Raw genomic sequence first — 23,026 nt, 5'->3', positions numbered from 1 at the left:
ATTTTTACAATGAAAACACCAAGTTCCATCCAAATCTCTCATACAAAAGCCAAAATGTTCAAAACCCTCAAACAACATACACTCCACCACCCATGAGAAATCAAAATCAAAGACCCTTTTTCAATCAAAACCAAGGCTACCAAAATCAAAATCCATACAATCACCAAAATGACCAAGGTTTTGATGTCCAAAAAGCGGTCCTCCAAATGCAAAAGAATCAACAAGAATTCTTCACTCAAATGCAAAAAGATAGCCAAGCAAAGGATACCACCATCAACAACATTCTAGCTCACACCAAGATGTTGGAAACACAATTGACCCAACTAGCATCTTCAAACTCACAAAGACAAAAGGGGCAATTACCACCTCAAGGTAATCCCCCTAGACATGAAACGGTTAGTGCCATTCACTTGAGAAGTGGTACAAGATATGAAGCACCGAAGAAGAAAGTTGAGAATGAAGTTGTGAGAGCTAGTGAGAATGAAGTTGTGGTGCAAGGTCCCAAAGAAGGGGAATCATCAAAAGAAGAAAGTTCAAAGAAAAATGAAGACAAAGACAAAGAAAAGGAGCCCATTGTGATTAGACTTCCTTTTCCAAGTCGTCAAGCCAAGCCCAAATTTGATGATCAACTTGGAAAGTTTATGGAAATTGTGAAGAACTTAGAAGTCTCAATTCCTTTCACGGAATTAATCAATCACGTTCCGGCCTATGCAAAGTACATGAAGGATATCCTCACAAAGAAGAAGTCAATCCGGAAACTTGAGACTATCGCCTTCACTGAGGTGAGTAGTGCAATACTTCAAGGGAGTTCACCTCCAAAGTTAAAGGATCCGGGAAGCTTCTCAATACCGTGTACCATTGGCGACACGACGATCAACAAAGCCTTATGTGATCTAGGGGCTAGTGTGAGTGTCATGCCGTACTCGGTGAGTAAAAGGTTAGGAATGGGAGAGCTTAAATGCACCAATATCACTCTTCAAATGGCCGATAGATCGACGAAGACACCATTAGGGATATGGGAAGATGTCCCCGTGCGAATTGGGAAGTTTTTCATCCCGGTGGACTTTGTCATTGTTGATATGGAGGAAGATTCCAACATTCCAATCATCTTAGGAAGACCTTTCCTACACACTGCGGGTGCGGTGATTGATGTGAAACATGGAGAGCTCACTCTAGAAGTGGGAGATGAAAGCATAACTTTTAATCTTGACAAGACCATGAGAGCTCCTCGTTTGCATGAGCCATGTTTTATGATTGACCATTATAGCCGAAAAGATGAAAGAAAGAAATCGGAACTCCAATGGAGGAAGAAAGTTGAAGATGCTCCATTCAAAGAGCAAGTGAATTGTGACAAGGAGAGCTTGCAAAGCTCATCAAAATCAACCAAGGAAGAAGATGATGGCCTCATTGGCCAAGAGAAGAAATTGGGAGAATTGTCTCCATCTAAGCAAGAGATTTTCAATAATCAACTCAATGAAGTTTGTGGTCTTTGGGACGACGAATTTGAAGGGATCTTTAATCCCTACATTGGGCATGCCATCGATCATGATCAACAACAAGGGCCACGGTCTATTGAGGACCTCTACCACAACAATGAACAAGCTTTTGATTACTTTTTCAAGGTGTTAAGCAACATCAACAACACCTTGAACATGCCCCCTTGACATCTCATCAAGAATGAGAGTTTGGTGGAGTCCTCCCTAAACCACCACTTATAAATATTTCTAACTCCCTAACTTACTTTTAAATTTTTGTATTGCATTTTTTGTCATTTTTGGATTTTATTTACTTTGATCAAAATAATTGTCATGAAAAGAGAGACGTGAGGGAGGGATTAACAATTTTAATTGATGTGTAGTGCTTTACCTTAGTGTGGGGATGGCAATTGCCTAGGCTATTCATGCCTTAGTAGTGCCCCCATAATGAAGAACACAAGTTTTGAAAGAAAGAAAGAAAGAATGATAAGGGAATGCGTTTGTGCACGGATGGAACTGAATCCGTGTACACAAGGACCAATCCGAGCGGATTCCTGAGAATCCGCCCGTCTGAAGAAGATCCGAGCGTCCTGCTAAGAAGACGCCCGTCCTGGGCTGAGCTGAAATTGCAAAATTCTTGACTGTCAAAGAATCCGAGCGGATTTCTGGAAAGACGCCCGTCTCACAGAATCCGTCCGTCTTTTGAAAAAGACGCCCGTCTTGAAGCTGAAGAAAAACAAAGAAAAATCTCTGGACCAGAATCCGTCCGTCCTGCACAAAATCCGCCCGTCTCATCACAGAAGAATCCGAGCGGATTACCCAGAATCCGCCCGTCTCTAGGCGGGATTTTGAAAATTTTGAAGCTGTAGAATTCGCACGGATTGCGCCTAATCCGCACGGATTGTCCCTGCGTCCTAAAATTGTCGAGTTCTTTAAATACTCACCCCACCCTCATTCATTCATTCATTCATTCATAAACACTACCCATAACATCAAAACCCTCATCCTCTCCATCTCAAAAACAAAAACCCTCAACAAAATCCACCAAAATCAAATCAAACCATCTTTCAAACAACAAATCAATCACTCCATCTTCATCAACAATCAAAACCAAGCACAAAGTCTTCAAACTTTGAGTCAATTTTTGTTCTCATAAAGGCAAAGCCTTTCACCTTCAAAATCGATTTGGGCATTCTACAAATTGAAGATTTTTGACTCTTTACTTGGTTAGTTCATCAAATGGCAAGAACAAAGGGAGCAACAAAGGCAACAAAGGCACCAAAAGCAAAGGCTCTCTCTCAAAGGCAAAAAGCTCTACAAGCAAAGAAAGCCTTGGCAATGGTGGTATCAACACCAAGCTTGGAAGTGCAACCACAACAACAACAAACTTCTATGGGAGCATCACCTTCTACTCCGGTAATCGATCAACTCTTGCATTATCCGGAGGTAACTTTCATTTCCGATACCCATAGAAATACATTTGCCAAGTTTGCTATGAAATCAATTCAATCCACCAAATTCATATGTCAAGATGCTTTAGAGAAATTAGGTGTTCTTGAACAAACAAAAGCCTTTTTCAATGCCATGGGTTTGAAGAAATTGTTTGAAATGAAGGAAGTAACATACCCCTCCCTTGTCTTGGAATTCTTAAGTTCTTTAAAAGTGACAAAAGTTGAGAATAGGGAAAATATTGAGTTTCGTCTAGCTAACACTAGTAGACGCATTACCTTTCCGGAATTGGGTAAAATTTTGGATCTTAGCGATGAACATAAATATTACAAGCAATATGGGAAGTATGACCCCGAGCCTCTTTGGGAGGCAATCTCCGGGAAGAAATTTGAAGATTTTCATGCTTGTCGTTCTCTTTTGGTCCATCATCCGGGCATAAGAGTATGGCACAAAGTTGTGGGAAATACCATAATTGCTAGGAAAGACACCAATCATTTCACCGGACTCGACTTTATTCTCCTTGAATAAACTTTGAATATTGGAAGAATTCACACCAAGCCTTACAATTCTTTGAGGCTATTGGTTGATAGATGGCTTCATGTTGATAGTGGGAAGAAGGGTACAACCGTTATTGTTAATGGCGGCCTAGTCACGGTCCTAGCCAAGCACTTTGATCCTAATTTCAATAAGGATAACAAGTACAAGGCAAAGGAAGGTGGCCATCTTATTGATATGTCCATCATGATTAACAAGTTTAAGTGGGTTGCTCACAATCCCCTTGACACCAAATTTGGGTGGCTTACTAGTGAGGCTCGATCATTCACTTTACCCGCAAAGATTTGCCGTCTTAGTGTCCACCGGACCAACTATTTACTTCCCCTATCCGAAGAAGCCGAGTACATCATTCAACAACAAAAGGGTGATCATGAAACTCCCTCCTCTTCCATTGTTATACCACCTTACCCCTTTGTGTATGAAGAGTTCAAACCGCAAGGAGTTGTAATTGGGAAAGACTTTGTAACTCTTCTTATGCAAGCCATGCACAAGCAAGCTTATGAAGATCGGAAGAATGCTTATTTGGCTCAATATCCTCCCCTCTTACATCTAGCTAGGCAAGGACTCCTTGATCCATCTTGTCCTTTGCCTAGTTGGGCGGATAGAGAAGCCTTATTTCCGGGTGCATCTAGGGACGTGGTGGAAGACAATGAGGTTGTTGGAAATGGTGAAGAAATTGATGATAATATTGAGGAAGAAGCAAGTGGAGATGAAGAAAGAGATGATGAAGATGATGATGAAGAAAGTGATGAAGAAAGTGCCAAGGAAAGTGGCAATGTGACCACTTCTCATGAGGGAAGTGGTGATGATGATAGCATGATGGAAGACTAGCCTTGGAGACTCCTACTCTCCCATGGTTTGTCTATATCTCTTTGTATTTTATTTCATTTTGATCATTGTTGGTTTAGTCCTAGCAACATCAAAGGACTCACACCTCGGTTCCATTGAGGTGTTCTTTATTGTTCCCATTTTTGAAAATCCAAAATGACAATCTAGTTTCATGCATAGCATAGTGTGTGCATGAACTATACCCATGCTTTGACATTAGCAATAGTGTCTTATTTGGTTTGGGGAAGTTAATGCATACACAACGGGAGGTAATCTAAATTATCCTCTCCGTCATAACAAAAACCATGCATCATGTAGTATAGCTTAGTGTAGAATTGCATTTAGTATAGAAATCATGCATCATTTTTGCATAATTTCCATCATTTTGGCCATTGAGGACAATGCCCATGTTAGTGTGGGGATGGGAATTCTAACACTTAACTTTTATTCAAAAACCCATAAAAATTGAAAAATTTCAAAAATCATAAAAATTGAAAAATTTGAAAAACCAAAAACAAGTTCATTTCCTTTGTATATATTATTGTATATATTGTGTTTGTTCATCCTTGTTCACTTTGATTGACTACGCCACATCCGAGACATGAGGATATTGAAGACCGCATGGTATGATCTTTCCAATCTCCTTTTTCCTCTTTATGTTAATGACTATGTGGCTTTATTTTGATTGATGCGGTAAAAACAATGTGAACTTAGGACTTGCATTTAGTTTATATGTCATATTAGTTGGTAGAATCATTTGCATTAGGATGTTTATATGTTAGTTGCATCATGGCATGTAGTTTGCATGTTAGAAAATTTTGTGAAACCGTCTATTTGGGAAGCTTGACAAGTGTATATAGGCCCTAGTAGATGCTTTTTATTCTTAAGACTTTGCTTGTTAGAATACTTGTAAAACACCCTAGGATGTGTCATGCTAGTATCCTTTGACCCATGGATTAAGGCCGAGTCAAGAGTACCTTGTGGTGTGATAACTCCTTGGCTACCGTTTATTCCAAGGTGACCCTTGAAACCATGCATACTTCTATCATTCATCCATGTTCTACCACATTTTTGTCAACAAAAGGGAATGGGCACAAAAACAAATCAATTTGAGTTCAATGAAATGAAAAGTGAAAGAAAGTTTGCAAAAAAATGCATCAAATGAAAAGAGGAGCAAAAATAGAACTCCTAAGCTTCAAATACAAGGCACCCTCATTACTAATTGGGGTGACTTTGAAAATGTTCAAAAAGAAATGCAAAAAGTTGTCAAGTATTGAAATGCCAAAAATCAAAAGAAATGGCAAAGAAAGTGTTCTCAAATGTCAAATGCCAATGAAATTGGGGGGAAAAACAAAAACAAAAGCAAACTCCCAAAATGAAACTCAAATATCTATCGATCCCTTTATCCATCGTATCCATTTTTGTGCATGGTAGAGAGGGGACGACCCTTCTTCTTGTCTAGGCAAGAGGGGGAATTCCGCGATCCTCCAGTGTTTCTAACACCATAGGGAGTCTACTCTTGACAAAAGCATTTAACGATTGAGGACAAAGGTACCCTAGCTTGACACATTTTGGAGGTGATTTATTGGTATCCTTCTAGGCTTAGTAGTTTGAACAAATTGCATCTATGAAGGATTGTGTACCCTTGAATTGCTTCCCTTGTAGATAATTTCCGCCACTTAGATGAGGAAAGTGGCTATTCTTTTTGTAGATGCATCCATTATGTGATTTTTGTGTGCTTAATGTTTGGATGTGTCGCCATTTTGGCAAGACCCACCTTGCCTTGCAAGAAGGCATCCTACCTCATGGTTGTCTTGTTGTGAGTTGAAGGGGCGGAGTGAGACCCGCTAATTGTCTCATATCGGCTATTATTATTAGGTTAGGTTAGTATTGGTCCTAGTCTTTGTCACCTCTTTACTCGGGACGAGCAAAGGTTCGGTTTGGGGATATTTGATGCGACCATAATTAGCGCATATTTAGCCCCCGAATTACCATTGTTTCCATGCTTTTTAGTGTCTATTTGGGTCATTTCTTATCTTTAGTTCTTTGTTTTGCATATTCTTTGAGATTTTGATCCCTTGGTAGGAAAGGAGTAAGAATCTTGCATTTTCATGGCAAAACGAGGCTAAATTGATCGTATTCAATGACCAAGCATCAAGGAGAGACAAGACTAGAAGGCCTTTGTACATATCATAGTAGAAAAGCAATGTTGAGAAAAGGATCCTTGAGTCCCCAAGGAAATCCCCAAGGAATCCATGAAGAAAAGGGAAGAAAAGAAGAAGAAAAGATGCTGCCAGACAATCCGAACGGATTGTATACAATCCGTCCGTCCGCCCAAGCACAATCCGAGCGTCCCTCAAAGGAATCCGCTCGGATTCCCCCTCGCCAATCCGAGCGTCTTGCCCAAGGATCCGCTCGGATTCCTCAGCCCAGATCCGCACGTCCCGACTCCCATCCGCACGGATTGCAGCACAGCACGTTTTCGTTCTTCAAGCTACGATTAGAGAAGCCCTTCTCTCGGAGAATACCGGAGTCTCCTTGCTCAACTTAAAAAGTGTAATTACTAGTTTAGCCCTTAGTTAACCCTAATGCATCCTCCCTAATTTTCACTATAAATACCCCCATTAGTCTAATTAGAGGAGCATGTTCTTCTTATCAATAATTAGTGTAGTTAATATCAATCAAAACTCTCTTCAATATTGTAATCAAGTATTAATCAAGTTTTAACCCAAGTTTTAGTTTCTTAATCTCTCTCTTGTTCTTCATTTATTTTGGGTAATTAGAAGATTATTGGGTTTATTGGGAGATTGACAACCTTCCATCAATCATCAAGTTCTTCTATTATTCTTTGCATTATTATTTTGGAATCATTAGTAGGTATAATCTCTTAATCCCTTTTTAATTATTGTTAATTACTTTCATTTATTCATCATGTTTCATTATGTTAGTATGATTGACAACCTTTCTAGCATGATCAATATGATAATGAGTGAGTAGTCTCTTAGCTAGGGTTTAATGGGTGATTAGGGAAACCAACATGGGGAATGATTCATGCTTAAATTAATATGCTTTCATAATCTTATTTGCTTGCTTGTTTTGATCTTAATACATGCACATGTTATATTTGATGAAATGCTAAGCCTATGAATCCTTGCATTTACTATCATCTCCTATCTTTTCAATGAGACTTGTAAGACATAACCCAACTCGAGTCTTGTTAGACCATGCATGTGTTGAGTAGGAAAGATTAAGTCGACTTGTAGGTGTTGTACAATCTAATCGATTCGGCTCCGGGACCCAAACTTTCCTAGGATTGTAAGATATAACCCAACTCAATACATCACAACAATAATTGCTTGCTTATAATTTGAGAACATGTTTGTATGATCATATCCCATGATTCCCCTATGAACCCATGACACCCTAGTGCCTTTAATCAATTGTTTACACCCCTTATTTTATTCATCTTGCTAGTTTATTTTCATTGTTATTTTAGTTTAGTAACCTTCTACATCAACCCAATTTGTGACACCCCTAGACACTACTAGTTACAATAGAATTCTCATTTCAATACCCGTCCCTTGGGATCCGACCTTTACTTGCCTCTTTACTAATTGTAGAGTTGTTTGTGAAGTATAAATTGTGTTTTGTATCGACCATTGACCAACGACCACATATGTTTAATTGTGAACACCAAATGGCTCCGATCAGATACCTTGGAAAAATTGGGTGTTCTTGAACAAACAAAAGCCTTTTTCAAAACCATGGGGTTGAAGAAATTGTTTGAAACAAAGGAATTGACATACCCCTCCCTTGTCTTGGAATTTTTAAGTTCTTTGAAAGTCACCAAAGTTGAGAATAGAGAAAATCTCGAGTTTCGTCTAGCTAATGTTAGTAGACGCATTAGCTTTACGGAATTAGGTGAAATTTTGGGTCTTAGTGATGAATCGAGTTATCTTAAGCATTATGGAAAGTATGACCCCGAGCCTCTTTGGGAGGCAATCTCCGGGAAGAAATTTGAGGATTTTCATGCATGTCGTGCTCTTTTGGTCCATCATCCGGGCATAAGAGTATGACACAAGGATGTGGGAAATACCATAATTGCTAGGAAAGACACCAATCATTTCACAAGACTTGATTTTATTCTCCTTGAATCGGCTTTGAATATCGGAAGAATTCACACCAAGCCTTACAATTCTTTGAGGCTCTTGGTAGATAGATGGCTTAATGTTGATAATGGGAAGAAGGGCACGACCGTTATTGTCAATGGCGGCCTAGTCACGGTCCTAGCTAAGCACTTTGATCCTAATTTCAATAAGGATAAGAAGTACAAAGCAAAGGAAGGTGGCCATCTTATTGATATGCATATTATGATTCACAAGTTCAAGTGGGTTGCCCATAACCCCCTTGACACTAAATATGGATGGTTAACTAGTGAAGCTAGATCGTTCACCTTGCCCTCAAAGATTTGTCGCCTAAGCATCCACCGGACCAATTATCTACTTCCCCTTTCCGAAGAAGCCGAGTATATCATTCAACAACAAAAGGGTGATCTTGAAACCCCCTACTCTTCCATTGTCATACCACCTTACCCCTTTAAGTATGAAGAGTTCAAGCCGGAAGGAATTGAAATTGGGAAAGACTATGTGACTCTTCTCATGCAAGCAATGCACAAGCAAGCCCATGAAGATCGGAAAAATGCGTATTTGGCTCAATATCCACCCCTCCTACATCTAGCTAGGCAAGGACTCCTTGATCCATCTTGTCCTTTGCCTAGTTGGGCGGATAGAGAAGTCTTATTTCCGGGTGCATCTAGGGACGTGGTGGGAGACAATGAGGTTGTTGGAAATGATGAAGAAGTTGATGATAATATTGAGGAAGATGCAAGTGAAGATGGAGAAAGAAATGGTGAAGATGATGATGAGCAAGATGAGGAAGAAAGTGAAGAAGCAAATGACAAGGAAAGTGGCAATGTGACCACTTCTCATGAGGGAAGTGGTGATGATGATAGCATGATGGAAGACTAGCAAGCCTTGGAGACTCCTACACTCCCATGGTTTGTCTATATCTCTTTGTATTTTATTTAATTTTGATCATTGTTGGTTTAGTCCTAGCAACATCAAAGGACTCACACCTCGGTACCATTGAGGTGTTCTTATTTTATTGTTCCCATTTGTAAAATCCAAAATGACAAAAATAGTTTCATGCATAGCATAGTGTGTGCATGAACTATACCCATCCTTGGACATTAGCAATAGTGTCTTACTCGGTTTGGGGAAGTTAATGCATACGCAACGGGAGGTAATCCAAATTATCCTCTCCGTCATAACAAAAACCATGCATCATGTAGTGTAGCTTAGTATAGAATTGCATTTAGTATAGAAATCATGCATCATCTTTGCATAATTTCCATCATTTTGGCCATTGAGGACAATGCCCATATTAGTGTGGGGATGGGAATTCTAACATTTAACTCTTATTCAAAAACCCATAAAAATTGAAAAATTTCAAAAATCATAAAAATTGAAAAAATTGAAAACCCAAAAACAAGTTCATTTCCTTTGTATATATTGTGTTTGTTTTATCCTTGTTCACATTGATTGACTACGCCACATCCGAGACATGAGGATATTGAAGACCGCATGGTATGATCTTTCCAATCTCCTTTTTCCTCTTTATGTTAATGACTATGTGGCTTTATTTTGATTGATGCGGTATAACAATGTGAATCTAGGACTTGCATTTAGATTATATGTCATATTAGTTGGTAGAATCATATGCATTAGGATGTTTATATGTTAGTTGCATCATGGCATGTAGTTTGCATGTTAGAAAATTTTGCGAAACCGTCTATTTGGGAAGCTTGACAAATGTATATAGGCCCTAGTAGATGCTTTTTCTTCTTAAGACTTTGCTTGTTAGAATGCTTGTAAAACACCCTAGGATGTGTCATGCTAGTATCCTTTGACCCATGGTTTAAGGCCGAGTCAAGAGTACCTTGTGGTGTGATAACTCCTTGGCTACCGTTTATTCCAAGGTGACCCTTGAAACCATGCACCCATACATCCATCATTTATGTTATACCATACATTTTGTCAACAAAAGGGAATGGGCACAAAAAGAAATCAATTTGAGTTCAATGAAATGAAAAATGAAAGAAAGTTTGCAAAAATGCATCAAAAGAAAAGAGGAGCAAAAATAGACTCCTAAAGCTTCAAATATAAGGCACCCTCGTTACTAATTGGGGTGACTTTGAAAATGTTCAAAAAGAAATGCAAAAAAGTTGTCAAGTATTGAAATGCCAAAAATCAAAAAGAAATGGCAAAGAAAGTGTTCTCAAATGTCAAATGCCACAAGAAATTGGGGGGAAAAACAAAAACAAAAGCAAACTCCCAAAAGTGAAACTCAAATATCTATTGATCCCTTTATCCATCATATCCATTTTTGTGCATGGTAGAGAGGGGACGACCCTTCTTCTTGTCTAGGCAAGAGGGGGAATTCCGCGATCCTCCAGTGTTTCTAACACCATAGGGAGTCTATTCTTGACAAAAGCATTTAACGATTGAGGACAAAGGTACCCTAGCTTAACACATTTTGGAGGTGATTTATTGGTATCCTTCTAGGCTTAGTAGTTTGAACAAATTGCATCTATGAAGGATTGTGTACCCTTGAATTGCTTCCCTTGTAGATAATTTCCGCCACTTGATGAGGGAGTGGCTATTCTTTTTGTAGATGCATCCATTATGCGTTTTTGTGTGCTTAATGTTTGGATGTGTCGCCATTTTGGCAAGACCCACCTTGCCTTGCAAGAAGGCATCCTACCTCATGGTTGTCTTGTTGTGAGTTGAAGGGGCGGAGTGAGACCCGCTAATTGTCTCATATCGGCTATATTATTAGGATAGGTTAGTATTGGTCCTAGTCTTTGTCACCTCTTTACTCGGGACGAGCAAAGGTTCGGTTTGGGGATATTTGATGTGACCATAATTGGCGCATATTTAGCCCCCGAATTAGCCTTGTTTCCATGCTTTTTAGTGCTTATTTGGGTCATTTCCTATCTTTAGTTCTTTGTTTTGCATATTCTTTGAGATTTTGATCCCTTGGTAGGAAAGGATTAAGAATCTTGCATTTTCATGGCAAAACGAGACTAAATTGATCGAATTCAATGACCAAGCATCAAGGAGAGACAAGATTAGAAGGCCTTTGTACATATCATAGTAGAAGAGCAATGTTGAGGAAAGATCCTTGAGTCCCCAAGGAAATCCCCAAGGAATTTATGAAGAAAAGGGAAGAAAAGAAGAAGTTACTATCTTTGATCGACAATCCGAGCGGATTGCCGCAATCCGCCCGTCCGGCCTCTCGCACAATCCGAGCATCCCGTGCCTGAATCCGCTCGGATTCCCCCTCAACAATCCGACCGGATTCCCAGAATCCGCTCGGATTCCACCGCCCAAATCCGGCCGTCCCGACCTTATTCCGCCTTGATTTCTTCACAAAGACGGGTTGTCTTCTTCAAGCTACGAAAAGAGAAGCCCTTCTCTCGAAAAATACCGGGTCCTCCTTGCTCAACTTAAAAAGTGTAATTACTAGTTTAGCCCTTAGTTAACCCTAATGCATCCTCCCTAATTTTCACTATAAATACCCCATTAGGCTAATTAGAGGAGCATGTTCTTCTTATCAATAATTAGTGTAGTTAATATCAATCAAATCTCTCTTTAATATTGTAATCAAGTATTAATCAAGTTTTAATCCAAGTTTTAGTTCTTTAATCTCTCTTTTGTTCATCCTTTATTTTGGGTAATTGAAGATTATTTGAGTTATTATTGGGAGATTGACAACCTCTCAATCTAGCATTCAAGTACTTCTATTATTCTTGCTTTATTATTGGAATCATTAGTAGGTATAATCTCTTAATCCCTTTTTAATTATTGTTAATTACTTTCATTTATTTATCATGTTTCATATTGTTAGTATGATTGACAACCTTGCTAGCATGATCAACATGATAATGAGTGAGTAGTCTCTTAGCTAGGGTTAATGGGTGATTAGGGGAAACCAACATGGGGAATGATTCATGCTTAAATTAATATGCTTTCATGTTTTATTTGCTTGCTTGTTTTGATCTCAACTCATGCACATGTTATATTTGATGAAATGCTAAGCCTATGAATCCTTGCATTTACTATCATCTCCTATCTTTTCAATGAGACTTGTAAGACATAACCCAACTCGAGTCTCATTAGACCATGCATGTTGTTGAGTAGGGAAGATTAAGTCGACTTGTAGGTGTTGTACAATCTAATCGATTCGGCTCCGGGACCCAAACTTTCCTAGGATTGTAAGATATAACCCAACTCGATCCATCACAACAATAATTGCTTGCTTATAATTTGAGAACATGTTTGTATGATCATATCCCATGATTCCCCTATGACCCCATGACACCCTAGTGCCTTTAATCAATTGTTTACACCCCCTTTAATTCATCTTGCTTGTTTATTTTCATTGTTATTCTAGTTTAGTAACCTTCTACATCAACCCAATTTGTGACACCCCTTAGACACCACTAGTTACAATAGAAATCTCATTTCAACTCCCGTCCCTTGGGATCCGACCTTTACTTGCCTCTTTACTAATTGTAGAGTTGCTTGTTGAGCTATAAATTGTGTTTTGATTCGACCGTGACCAACGACCACATCTCAATTTGTGAACACTTAGCGGGATCGCATCAACTTGTTGCTAGACTTAGGCTCCTTGGCCTGGAAGATGGCACCTCTATTGTCACAATAGATGGTGATTGGGTCATTCGAACTAGGAACTATGGTTAGTCCTTGTAAGAATTGACGCATCCATATAACTTCTTTTGTTGCTTATGAAGCGGCATAGTACTCGGATTCAGTAGTAGAATCTGCTACAACTTCCTGTTTAGAACTTTTCCAGCTTACCGCAGCACCATTAAGAGTAAAGACGAATCCAGACTGAGATTTCGAATCATCTCGATCCGTTTGGAATCTAGCATCTGCGTAACCGATTGCACATAGCTTAGTATCTCCTCCATAAGTCAATGCCCAATCCTTTGTTCTCCGTAGGTACTTAAGGATGTTTTTAACAGCCATCCAGTGTGTTTCACCTGGATTGCCTTGCTACCGACTCGTCATACTCAATGCATATGCCACATCAGGATGTGTGCATATCATGGCATACATGATTGATCCTATGGCTGATGCATAAGGAACGCGACTCATGCGTTCAACCCCTTCAGGTGTCTTAGGTGACTGAGACTTGCTCAAATACATCCCAGAAGTCATTAGAAGGTTCCCCTTCTTGGAGTTGGTCATGCTGAACCTTTCAAGAATCTTATCTAAATAAGACTCCTAACTCAGTGATAACTGTAGGGTAATATCCGTATAAAACCCCTTAAAATTAAGGACTATAACGTAATTTATCATGTGATTAATGGTCATAAACGAAAAACAAGAGAAACGATAAAAGAATAAGAATCAACCTCGGGTCCTGTGCAAATCGGCCTAAGAACAGAAATCAACGTAGATTTCCTCCTAATTGTTGCACCCAAGATCGTCTGAGACTATGCCCCTTGTGCTAGAAATTGCTCTCTGATTGCCTTGCAATATTGAGAGAGCTTTTGTGAGTTTTCTGATGTGAGATCTAGAATTTCAGAGAAAAAGGCTCAAAAACCCTAATTTTTCTTCAAATGAGCATGATAAGGTCAAAAGGAGAGAAGGACTCTCCTTTTGTTTCACTCGGTCGACCGAACGGTTGCCCATGGAGGGAGTGGGCTTTCCACTTTCTCCTTATTTAACTCGTGGTCCGACTCGTTTTGCTAAATGTATATGACGGGTTTTTATTATAAATCGTCATCCGTTATCGGATATTAAAATATCGACTAGTAACATGAATCAGTCGACATATTAATACTTGTCCGACAATGACAATATTGTATAATTAATTCAATATACATTAATTTAAACATAACAGTTTATATTCAATTTACGAATTCACCGCTTAATTCGCCTTAGCCAGTATTATTTAATCCGTATTAAATAATTATCTCAACATCGCGTTTGACTAATTATTAGTCAATAACTCTGACTAACCGCTTAGTCATATTAGGCATCAACATGACTGTATTTTCATACTGTCACATCTCTCAAACGTATCCTATAGGTGTGACTTTTAGGGACCAGTTGATCACCGCCATCTATATGACAATAACGTCAAACTTATCTAGCAAGCCAACCGTTATTGATAAACGTGGACCAACTGATAATAATACAAAAGTATACCCTTTAATCCTTTTAGAGATTTATATGTCATTGCACTAACTGTGGGGGACACCAGCCCCAACAAGCTCCCACTTGTCCGTACAAGTGTACGTGCAATAACGTTATCCGCACTAACTGGAGGACACCGGCTCCAACAAACTCCCACTTGTCCGTACAAGTGTATGTGCGATAACCGATTCTCATATCCATTTAAAATTTCTCCCACTCAATGAAAAACAATTTGCAGATCCGTATCCGCAAAGGTCGTATTTTACAATCGACCTGTATCAAGAGTGGTTTCCTCGACTAGAGAGTAACTTAATTGATAAAACGAATCCGTATTCGAGCATGGCCATGCATTTCAGTTACAGCTCCTCGAGTGGCCCTGAGAAATATCGAGTACCTGATAAAGGCTGAATATTTCCTTCAACTCGACTCCTGCCGATCTAAGCACAACATGAAATGACCCAGAAAAAAATCTACTTGGCCCCCTGTTACGGATGACCGTGAGAAAGAAACCAAAGTCACCCAAAATCTGCCTTAATCTCAAGAGACAGTCGATAGTCAAAAGAATCGACTCTTAGGATCACCATGGAGGTCCTATCCACGACCTGGCACCGAATGTTATAAAACATTTAGGACTCCACGTCGTTGTCACAATTGTGTCCTACGAGATATCCATATAACTCGCCTCGTGATTGGTCGATCAACCGTTTGACTTATGGCTCATTGAACCCACCATCAACCAAATCACAAAATAATTGCCGAGTTATCACTCACTTGGGCAATTAAGGACCAAAAATATAATGTTTGTTCAGTTCACTTTGTGTTGTTCAAGATAGTCGTACAACTCCACATGAAAAACAAAATATATAAATATCAAAATGATGATGTCGTATAGAGTACACAAAGAAAAAGAATCTAATCCATAAAAGAGTACTACAACTCAGGAACACGTTTAATTCCCATGGAAATAACATGCCCTTCATGCTTATCTTGTCGTAATGGTTTAGTGAGAGGATCTGCTATATTATCATCTGTAGCAATCTTTTCTATCACTACCTCCTTTTGCTCCACGTAATCTCGGATTAGATGAGCTTTCCGTTGTACGTGTCTAGACTTGTTCCTAGACTTAGGCTCCTTAGCCTGGAAGATGGCACCTCTATTGTCGCAATAGATGGTGATCGGGTCATTCGAACTAGGCACTACTGATAGTCCTTGTAAGAATTGACGCATCCATATCGCTTCCTTTGCGCCTTCGACGCGGCATAGTACTCGGACTCGATCGTAGAATCTGCTTTGTAACACTTTGTTTGGAACTCTTCCAGCCGATCATGCGGTGCCATTAAGAGTAAAAACGAATCCAGACCGAGATTTCGAGTCATCTCGATCCGTTTGGAAGCTAGCATCTCGCGAATCGGTTGCGCATAGCTTTTGATCGCCTCCATAAGTCAATGCCCAATCTTTAGTCCTCCGTAGGTACTTAAGAATGTTCTTGACAGCCATCCAATGTGATTCACCTGGATGTTGTTGGAATCGACTTGTCATACTCAATGCATATGCCACGTTCGGACGTGTGCATATCATGGCATACATGATTGATCCTATTGCCGAAGCATAAGGAATCCGGGTCATGCGCTCTATCTCTTCCGGTGTCTTTGGTGCTTGAGACTTGCTCAAATGCACCCCTGGAGCCATAGGAAGAAACCCCTTTTTGGAGTTAGTCATGCTGAATCTCTCTAGAATTTTGTCTATATAAGACTCCTGACTGAGAGATAACATCCGACGTGATCTATCTCGATAGATACAGATGCCCAAAAGTCTTTGCGCCTCACCCAGATCTTTCATCTGGAAATGGTTCTTCAACCATACTTTTACCGAAGTTAAGAGAGGTATGTCATTCCCAATCAGGAGTATGTCATCAACATACAATATTAGGAAGACAATCTTGCTCCCACTCGACTTGAGATATAGACATGGTTCCTCGACCGATCAAGTAAATCCATTTTCTTTTATCACTTGTTCGAAACGATGATTCCAACTCCGAGAAGCTTGCTTAAGTCCATAAATGGAACGCTTAAGCTTGCACACTTTCTTAGGATGTACAGGATCGATGAAACCTTCGGGTTGTACCATGTACAACTCTTCCTCCAAATAACCGTTTAAGAAGGCGGTTTTCACATCCATCTGCCAAATTTCATAGTCATGAAAAGCGGCAATCGCTAAGATAATCTGAATGGAACGCAGCATGACTACGGGTGCAAAAATTTCATCGTAGTGCAAACCTGGCACTTGGGTGAAACTTTTAGCAACTAGTCGTGCTTTATATATATGTTGTTGACCTTCCACAGAATGCTTTATCTTGTAAAGCCATTTGCATTGAAGGGGACGAACCTTAGCAGGCAAGTCAACAAGATCTCATACGTTGTTCTCATACATGGAGTCCATCTCGGATTGCATGGCCTCAAGCCATAGCTTTGAGTCGGAACTAGTCATGGCACCTTTATAGGTTGCGGGTTCACTACTCGTTAAGAGTAGAATGTCATCTATGTCATGTTCCTCGACCATACCAATGTATCTGTCCGGAGGAATAGAGACTCTTCCCGACCTCCTGGGTTCCTCAGGAATACTAACCGCGGCCGGGATTGAAGGAACTGGTTCCTCCAATGGTTGCTCGGCATTTGGTTCTGGAATCTCCGACAGCTCGAAGGTTCTATTACTCCTCGCATTCTCGAGAAACTCCTTCTCTAAGAATGTCGCACTAGCCGCAACAAATACACGTTGTTCGGTTGGCGAATAGAAGTAATGACCAAATGTTCCTTTAGGATAATCTATAAAGTATGTCTTGACCGATCGCGGGCCGAGCTTATCCTCGTGTCTCCACTTGACATAAGCCTCGCAGCCCCAAACCCGTATAAAGGACAAGTTGGGGACCGTTCCCTTCCATAGTTCATATGTAGTCTTGTGAACAGCTTTAGACGGACTTCGGTTAAGTATTAGAGCAGCTGACAGAAGAGCATAACCTCACAATGAATCAGGCAATACGGTGTGACTCATCATGGATCGAACCATATCAAGTAGTGTTCGATTTCTCCGTTCGGACACACCATTCAACTGAGGTGTTCCAGGTGGAGTTAACTGTAAGACAATCCCACAGTCCTTAAGATGTTGATCAAACATGTGTGAAAGATACTCGCCACCACGGTCTGATCGTAGTGTTTTAATCTTTCTACCCAGTTGGTTCTGTACCCGATTCTGGTATTCTTTGAATTTCTCAAAGGACTCACTTTTATGCTTCATTAAGTAGACATAGCCATATCTACTTAAATCGTCCGTGAAAGTGATAAAATACCTATAGCCTTCTCGTGCGGTGATTGACATAGGTCCACACACATCCGTATGTATGAGTCCTAATAGGTCAACAGCGCGCATTCCAACACCTTTGAAGGAAATTCGAGTCATCTTGCCAATGAGACATGATTCACACGTGCCAAATGATTCAAAATCAAAGGCCGAGATAGCTCCATTCTGTATGAGTTGTTTAACGCGTTTCTCATTAATGTGTCCCATACGGCAGTGCCATAGATAAGTTTGATCTTTGTCACCAACCTTTAACTTCTTATTCATTACGTGCAATATTTCAGTGGTCTGATCTAAAACATAAATTCCATTTATGGAGACTGCCTTGCCATAAATCATATCGTGTAACGAGAAAACACAGCTATTATTCTCTATTACAAATGAAAAACCAAGTTTGTCAAGTGCAGAAACTGAAATAATGTTTTTAGATAAACTGGGTACATAATAGCAGTTATATAAAAATAACTCAAATCCGCTAGGAAGCTGGATCACATATGTTTCCCTCGAGACGGCAGCCACTCGTGCTCCATTCCCGACACGCAGGTCCACCTCACCCTTTACGAGGGGTTCGATGTTTCGGAGCCCCTGCACATGATTTCATAGATGAGAACCACAACCAGTATCTAGTACCCAAGTTCCGTAACTTGCATGGTTAATCTCAATCATATGAACAAAAGTAGAAGGAGAAGAAGACATACCAACAGGAGTAACGCGACCTGCTTTTATGTCCTCATGGTATACAGGACATGTACGCCTCCAATGCCCAGTCTTGTGGCAATGGTGGCATTCCATGTTACCGGTCTTGCTCTTTGTCGCGCCTAGTGAGGTGCTCGACTCACCAGGCCCACTCTTACCCGATCCTGACTTCTTAAACTTCGACACCTCTGCTAGGTCTCGCTGAGCTTTGCCCTTACCCTTGCCCTTGTTTGACACAACGAGAACATCCTGTTTCAGGCTCCCACTAAACTTCATGTCCTTCTCGGTCTGTACGAGAAGGGAGTGTAGTGCATGAGGACTTTTCTTCAAATCATTCATATAGTAATTGGCTCTAAAGAGCGCAAAACCATCGTGTGGAGTGAATGAAGCATGTGGTCAATCACGATGATCTCGCTGATCTTACAATCAAGTGCCTCCAGTTTCTCGACATTCTCAATCATGCTGAGAATGTGTGGGCTAACCGGTTGGCTCTTCTGGAGTTTCGCCTCAAAGAAGCGACAGGTATGCTCATAGGTCACGATTCTCGGTGCTTTCGAGAATTCCTTAGTGAGCGTGGTGAAAATCTTGTTTGCACCTTGGGCTATGAAGCGTTTCTGCAAATTGGATTCCATTGCAAAAATGAGTACGTTATTTATCGCACCCGCTTCCATGACGAAATCGCTATACGTGGCGATCTCGTTAGCTCCAGCCGTGGGGCCTGGGTTTGGCGGGATGGGCTCTATCAGATATTTGAGCTTCCCGTCAGCAATGGCAGCATTCCGTAATGCCGCCTCCCAGTCCGCGAAGTTTGATCCATCATTCTTCAGTCGAGTAGACTGATTCATCTGATTCATGGAGATCCGAAGCCAGGACTCACTGTCCAATGTGGCACTTGGCATTGGGTCGTCCGTACAGCCAACCATTTTGTTATTAGCAGTTTAAATGATCGTGTTCTACACTGAAAAAGAAAGAAAAACAAAACGAAATAAGCAACTCATCAAGGTGATATAAGTCTATTTAAAATTCATTTTAACGTGTAGACTCATTTGCACTTGTATAATCGATCTACCTCAAGAATTATACAAATGATCCCAAGACTCAATTTCCGTAAATTGATAAGCCAACTGTTTGGCTAGTTCTACCGTTAGAACTCTTGGTCGATAGATTTCCGTAAATCCTATCTTTAGTCCACCATAATCACAGGATCGTACGAGTGACCATAGTGTTGAGATAAAATAGGTCAATCAGTTCCAACTTACCCGACGTAGAAGGGGTCATATTATGCCTACCGACGAAGAAGGGATTTATTGGAGCTTGACCTATAAAGCCTATTCTCAATTTTTGGTTATACGAGGAAGATCCTATAAACTTAGTTTTAATTCATTTAAAGTGAACGAAAATCTAGCATTACGTGAATGAATTAACTTAGGTGATGGCTTATTAAGTCCGTGTGACATTTGTATGTCATAGAAAACTAATGCGCAACCTCTATATGAGTCAGTTTTCATGCAAATATTAGGTGGTTTGGTTTTAGGCGGAAAATGATGCAAATTATCGTTACGATGAAAAACATAAAAAAAACAAAACGTAAATAAAAGTCCTAGTGTGGCCTATCCTAGCAAGATAAACATAATACAACTTTGGAATCCACCGTTGGACCCGAGAAGCTTGTCTTGATGTTCCATCTTGATCCATGCAGCGGGAGTGAGCATCCGATCTCCATCTTTGGTCTTCTCAAAATTACAATTTAAAATTTACAAAATATAAACCTATTTATATTCTAAATTAAAACTGTAATTACAAGGAAAAATCCAAAAGGGAGATGCGAGATCTCAAAATACAACCAAGACCGTGTTCCATCATTACGGTAACACGTTCTACTAAGGCCACACTAAGTTACAACCGTTTGTAAAATTAAATACGTAATAAAACATTCATGGCATTCAAAAGTAACGATAAATAAAAGATGCATCAACTAAAACAAAAATTATTCGTGACATAATTCCGTAATTATGTTAAATTTATCCAAACCACCTTTTAACGCTTAAAATTATATGACAAAACCGCTTTTATCAACTTAATTTTAATCCATTACAATCCGTTACTTTAAACCGATTTAAAATAACTAAATGGTACGTGTGTGAACCGTTTCACAATCAAGCGAGTGTACAAAATCCGTATTATGTACATATTTGGCCGAAAAAAAAAATAAAACACGAAATTTTTTTTTTTTTTCAGCGCAGCAAACGAGAAATCGATTTGACAAAAAAAAAAACCAATTGCAATTTTGACCTAATCCGTATTAAATTAAAACTTCAATTGACAAAACCTTAAACATATTGCTATAATAATCGTTTATAACAACAATATGCAAAAACAAATCGAAAACAAAACCAATCGATCGACACACAAAATTCCTCAATCTACTGATCAGCCGTGAACATACATGTCACGGTTTTCAAGGCAAAAAAAAATATCGATTCAAATCGTTTTATGAAAATCACGATGAAAAATATACGTGGCCTTGCTCTGATACCACTTGTAGAGTAATATCCGTATAAAACCCCTTAAAATTAAAGACTATAACGTAATTTATCATGTGATTAATGGTCATAAACGAAAAACAAGAGAAACGATAAAAGAATAAGAATCAACCTCGGGTCCTGTGCAAATAGGCCTAAGAACAGAAATCAACGTAGATTTCCTCCTAATTGTTGCACCCAAGATCGTCTGAGACTATGCCCCTTGTGCTAGAAATTGCTCTCTGATTGCCTTGCAATATTGAGAGAGCTTTTGTGAGTTTTCTGATGTGAGATCTAGAATTTCAGAGAAAAAGGCTCCAAAACCCTAATTTTTCTTCAAATGAGAATGATAAGGTCAAAAGGAGAGAAGGACTCTCCTTTTGTTTCACTCGGTCGACCGAACGGTTGCCCATGGAGGGAGTGGGCTTTCCACTTTCTCCTTATTTAACTCGTGGTCCGACTCGTTTTGCTAAATGTATATGACGGGTTTTTATTATAAATCGTCATCGGATATTAAAATATCGACTAGTAACATGAATCAGTCGACATATTAATACTTGTCCGACAATGACAATATTGTATAATTAATTCAATATACATTAATTTAAACATAACAGTTTATATTCAATTTACGAATTAACCGCTTAATTCGCCTTAGCCAGTATTATTTAATCCGTATTAAATAATTATCTCAACATCGCGTTTGACTAATTATTAGTCAATAACTCCGAATAACCGCTTAGTCATATTAGAAATCAACATGACTGTATTTTCATACTGTCACATCTCTCAAACGTATCCTATAGGTGTGACTTTTAGGGACCAGTTGATCACCGCCATCTGTATGACAATAACGTCAAACTTATCTAGCAAGCCAACCGTTATTGATAAACGTGGACCAACTGATAATAATACAAAAGTATACCCTTTAATCCTTTTAGAGATTTATATGTCATTGCACTAACTGTGGGGGACACCAGCCCCAACAAGCTCCCACTTGTCCGTACAAGTGTACGTGCAATAACGTTATCCGCACTAACTGGAGGACACCGGCTCCAACAATAACATCCGTCGTGATCTATCTCGATAGATACGGATTCCCAATATGCGTTATGCCTCACCCAGATCTTTTATCTGGAAATGGTTCTTCAACCATCCTTTTACCGAAGATAAGAGAGGAATGTCATTCCCAATCAAGAGTATGTCATCGACATACAATATCAAGAAAACAATCTTGCTCCCACTCGACTTCACATATAAGCATGGTTCCTCGACCGATCGAGTGAAACCATACTCTTTTATCACCTGGTCGAAACGATGATTCCAACTCCGAGAAGCTTGCTTAAGTCCATAAATGGAACGTTTAAGCTTGCACACTTTCTTAGGATTTTCAGGATCTATGAAACCTTCGGGTTGTACCATGTACAATTCCTCCTCCAAATAACCGTTTAAGAAGGCGGTTTTCACATCCATCTGCCAAATTTCATAGTCATGAAAAGCGGCAATCGCTAAGATTATCCGAATGGAACGCAGCATAACTACGGGTGCAAAAATTTCATCATAATACAATCCGTGCACTTGAGTGAAACCTTTTGCCACTAATCGTGCCTTATAGGTATCTGGTTGCCCTTTTACAGAATGCTTTATTTTGTAAAGCCATTTGCACTGAAGAGGTCGTACCTTGTTAGGTAAATCAACAAGATCCCATACGTCATTCTCATACATGAAGTCCATCTCGGATTGCATGGCTTCAAGCCATAACTTAGAGTCGGAAGAGGTCATGGCACCTTTATAGGTAGCGGGTTCATTACTCTCTAGGAGCAAAATGTCATTTTCCTCGACCATACCAATGTATCTGTCT

The sequence above is a fragment of the Silene latifolia genome, chromosome 1 (genome assembly GCF_048544455.1).
Source record: "Silene latifolia isolate original U9 population chromosome 1, ASM4854445v1, whole genome shotgun sequence".
NCBI classification, from domain to species: Eukaryota; Viridiplantae; Streptophyta; class Magnoliopsida; order Caryophyllales; family Caryophyllaceae; genus Silene; species Silene latifolia.
This window is presented reverse-complemented; position numbering follows the sequence as displayed.